The following is a 4922-nucleotide window of genomic DNA, read 5'->3' on the forward strand; positions in this document are numbered from 1 at the left end:
TTTACATATGTCTCCTTTTTCCCCAGTTGACCTGCCCCAACCATTCCCACCCTGGGCAAGTCCCCACTGCCCCAGTGTCTGTGTCCATTGGTTATGCTAATATGCATGTGTACAAGTCCTTTGGTTGCTCTCTAACCCCCCACCTCCCCTGCCATTTGTCTCTGGATCTATTTTTGTTCATCAAATTATGTTGATCATTATATCCCACATATTAGTGAGATCATGTGATATTTATCTTTCTCTGACTGGCTTATTTTGCTTAGCACAATGCTCTCCAGTTCCATCCATGCTGTTGCAACTGGTAAACGTTCCTTCTTTTTTATAGCGGCACTAGAGGCCCGGTGCACAAAATTCGTGCACTGGGGGGGGGGGGGGTTCCCTCAGCCCAGCCTGAACCCTCTCCAATCTGGGACCCCTCAGGTACATCTACACAATGGCCCTGTGGGATCTGGCCTAAACCGGCAGTCAGACATCCCTCTCAAAATCCAGGACTGCTGGCTCCCAACCGCTCACCTGCCTGCCTGCCTGATTGCCCCTAACCACTTCTGCCTGCCTGCCTGATCACCCTGTAGCCACTCCCTTGCTAGCCTGATCGACATGTAACTGCTCCCCTGCTGGCCTGATTGCCCCTAACTGCCCTCCCCTGCCGGCCTGATCTCACCCCCAACGGCCCTCCCCTGCTGGCCTGATCTCGCCCCAAACTGCCCTCCCCTGTCTGCCTGATCACCCCTAACGGCCTCTGCCTCAGTCCCCACCACCATGGCTTTGTCCGGAAGGAAGTCGGACATGCGGAAGATGGCCGGTTGACCTGGTCTAATTAGCATATTACCCTTTTGTTAGTATAGATAGATTATATAGGATAGGATTGTTTAAATGCGGGGGGGAGCCTTTTTCAGCAGGAGGAGATGCTCTTGGCAGACAAAAACACATAATCCCTATATCTGGACTGATAGCCAGCCATATGCACTATACTGCCAAAGCAGTCATTAAAAATTTGAACCACTTTCTTACACCTTACACCAAACAGCTGTTGCCTTTAAAACCCATCCTCAGCGCCCACCTTAGGTTCTGCCTTCCCAGTTCACCCAGATTAGGTTCTGATTGGTCAGTTTCTATGCCAGTCAGCATCTTCGAGCCTATCTCTGGGCCTGATCAAAGAGGCGGGGCTGATTAGCAGCTCCCCAGAGTCCTGGAGAGAAAGAGAGGCAAGGCTGATGGGGAAGCCCAGAGAGAAAGAGAGAGGCAACAGTTGATCAACAGCTGCCACAGAGGCTGCGGATCAGACCCTGCCTCTCTCTCTGCCAGCCTCTCTCCAGGCCTGATCTGCAGCCCCCTCGGCAGTCAGTGCTGGGTCACCACGGCAACCCAGCACTGGCTTCCGGTGTTTCATTGAGCCTTCGGTCCTTACGGACCCTGGCTCTTTATATATATATAGATGGTATTCCATTGTGTAGATGTACTATAGTTTTTTAATTCACTCATCTACTGATGGGCACTTAGGTTGTTTCCAAATCTTAGCTATTGTAAATTGTGCTGCTATGAATATAGGGGTGCATATGTCCTTTCTGATTGGTGTTTCTGGTTTCTTGGGATATATTCCCAGAAGTGGGATTACTGGGTCAAATGGGAGTTCCATTTTTAGTTTTTTGAGGAAACTCCATACTGTCTTCCACAGTGGCTGCACCAGTATGCATTCCCACCAGCAGTTCATGAGGGTTCCTTTTTCTCCACATCCTCGCCAGCATTTGTTGTTTGTTGATTTGCGATCCCACAATTTAACTGTCTTATCCTAACTCCTAGTAACCATCGCATTTACTTCTGGACAGGATTCAACACATTTGATAGGGGTATCATGGGTTCCAACAAGATTTTCTTGGTCAGTGTTCAAATCATGCATTTTCAATTGATGATCTAATTCTCCACTCCAGGCATGTGTTGGAATCTAGAGGGCACAGTCCAGCATGGTGCCAGTGTGCTGGTACTTGAACCAAATGGAGTTGACTGGTATATCATAGAGGCATACTGACGCGTCTCAGGAGGAAACCAGCAAGAACTGGAAGGTGTTGGGGTTGAACTTCACTGAGAAGATGCCATCCTCAGGTGGTTTATTTAGCTTGAACTCATTATAACCGGGCATCTTGAGTTCCCCCCAGAATCCTAAATGTCTTTACACTTGGTAATAGTTCGTGTCTTAACCCTTACTTTGAAATTAATATAGCCATATCCATCATTTTAGTTTTAACATATCTGTGCCTTTATATTTAAAAACAATCTTACAGACAGCAAAAAAGTTGAGGCCAATATTGTTTTGTTAACAGTGGAATGCTATTTAATTTTATTGCTTACTAGTAGAGTAAATTTATATTTAATGTAGTTATTGATATGGTTGGGTTCAGGTCATCATTTCTCTAATTGTTTTTTATTATTTCCAGCTATACTTCACCAACTTTTCCCTTTTTCTGCCCTTTCTTACATTGAGTATTTAATTTAATTTTTTTTACTTTGAAATAATTTGAGATTTACAGAAGAGTTGCAAAGATAGTAAGAGTGTTCCCAGACATTTTTATCCAACTTCCTTTAATGTTAACACCTTACATAAACATGGTAACATATTTATCAAAACTAAGACATTCACATTGGTATAATACAATTAACTACACTAATGACTTCATTTGGATTTTCCCATTAATGACTTTTTCTGTTCCAGGATCCCATCCAGGATATCACATCTCAATTTGTCACCATATCTCCTCAGATTCCTCCTGGCTATGAGAGTTTCTCAGACATTTCTATGTGTGTGTATGTGTGTGTGTGTGTGTGTGTGTGTTTGTGTGTGTTTTATGATCTGTACAGTTTTTAGGAGTACTGGTCAGGTATTTTGTAGAATGTCTCTCAATTTGTGTTTGTCTGATGTTTTCTCTTGGTCAATGTGTGGTTATAACATTTTAGGAAGAATACCATTAGGTGTTGTACCCTTGTCATCCCATCACATCAGGAGGGGTACATGACATCAACATGTCTTACTGGTGATGTTAACTTTGATTTCTTGTTCAAGGTGGTATCTGTTAGATTTTTCCACTTTAAAGCTGCTGTTTCTCCCATTTCAAATTCTATTTATTATATGAAAATCCCTAAGTTTAGCCCATACTCAAGGGGAGGAAAATTAGGCTCCACCTCCTGGAGGGACAACTATCAAAGAATAATACAAATATTATACTATTCTATTTTATCTCCACCATTGATTGTCTAGATATAACAATTTTTTGCAGTTGCCCTAGGGTTTTAAACAAGCATTTTAACTTACTACAATCTATCTTCAAACCCTATATATGATTTCATGTGCAATTTAGACCATTAAAACAGCATACTTTGATTTCCCCCTCCCATCGTTTTGTTGTAATACATTTTGCTTCTACATACATTATAACTCCAAAATACATTGTTATGATTTTTGCATTAGTCATTTATCTTTTTTGAAATAATTTATATAAGAAACTATATGTATGTGTAGCTTGGTATTCACCAATCCAATCAAGATATCTATGCAGATATCTGAAACTCCTTTTCTGTACTGTTCCTTTATTTACAAAGCTCTACCCTGCAAATTCCAGACACCTCAGTCCCTCAAACTCCAGTGTTTTTCTCGTCAACTCAGGGAGACCATTGTGATCTTCTGGGATTTCCCTTCCCACGCCATGATAGAGAAAGTGCCTGCAGGCAGAAAGCAAGAGCCATCATAGACATGGACAGGAGGTAAATACTGAGGCAGAAAAACAAATTATGAGGTTGTTTAAGTTGTCTATGAATGAACTGATGGTGATCTTAACTAAAGGACTGGCAGTGGGACTAGAGAGATGTGAAAATATTTGAAAGATATTTAAGAGGTAGAATTGAAAAGACTTGCTGATAGATAGGATATGGGTGGTGGGTGAAGTAAAGGGCAGAGTCCAGGATGACCCCCAGTTTTCTGGCTTCAACAACTAGAAGGATGGTAGTGCCATTCACTGAGACTGGGGCAGGAGAAGTTTTTTTTCTCTTTTTTTGAGGAGTGTTTTGTTTATTAGAGGATGGAGATGGTGAGTTCAGTTGTAGACATGTGGATTTTGAGAGGGCAGTTGACTATGCAGATCTGGGGTTTAGAGGAGAGCTGGGGCTGGAGAAATAAACGTGGAGTTTATGGCATATACAATGGTATCTTAGGCCATGGGAAAGTGTGAGATTGTCCAGAGAGAGGATGTCCAATAAGAGGAGAAGACAGCCCAGGACAGAGTGAATGTCCTGATTTACCAGGAGAGAGCTTGATGCTGAGGGAATGGGCCACAGTTTAGGGAAGTCATGATGGAGGAGAAAAAGAGAGTTAGAGCCCTCTTGGATAATAAGCCCTGGGAGGGACTGCTGGAGGCTCAGGCTGAGGGATGGGAGCAGGGGGTGCTAGATGAGATGCTTTGAGGCCCCAGGGCACATTCTGGACTTCCTTGTTCTCTTGTCCTGCCTTCCCTGTCTCACCTCCAGGCACAACCATTAACACTATTACAAAGAAAAGGAAAACTAGGGAAAACAAAGGCAGAATAGAAATGAGGTTTCTCTTACTAACCCCAAAGTAGAAGAAAACCTCAACTGGTATTTTGGAGGCTACAGCAGCAGTGTTCGCATGCCAACATTGTCAACTTGGCCCTGTGCCCTGAAGCTGGACATGTGGGCTGGCCACACTCCAACTAGCCCATTCATTTTCATCCCCACCTCTGGCACTGAGAACCATGCCAGGGCCTCCCCAGGCAGGCAACCATGTGGCCAGGCCAAGGGAGCAGAGTAGGCTCCAGGACAACTGGGATAGACAGGGAGAGGCAGGAAGGGGACAACTCTGTGTAGTGGTGGTATGGATGCCTGGAGCCCAGTTTAAGGTGCCTACCCTCAGTGGCCTC

The 4922-nt window shown here is 43.9% G+C and overlaps 1 pseudogene; it reads right to left on the reverse strand.

Moving 5' to 3' along the window:
• LOC102430460 overlaps positions 1 to 2137 on the reverse strand; it is a 2939-nt pseudogene extending 802 nt beyond the window's left edge.
• Between the last annotated feature and the right edge of the window lie 2785 nt (positions 2138 to 4922).

This window comes from Myotis lucifugus, unplaced genomic scaffold, assembly GCF_000147115.1.
Source record: "Myotis lucifugus unplaced genomic scaffold, Myoluc2.0 scaffold_2, whole genome shotgun sequence".
NCBI lineage: Eukaryota > Metazoa > Chordata > Mammalia > Chiroptera > Vespertilionidae > Myotis > Myotis lucifugus.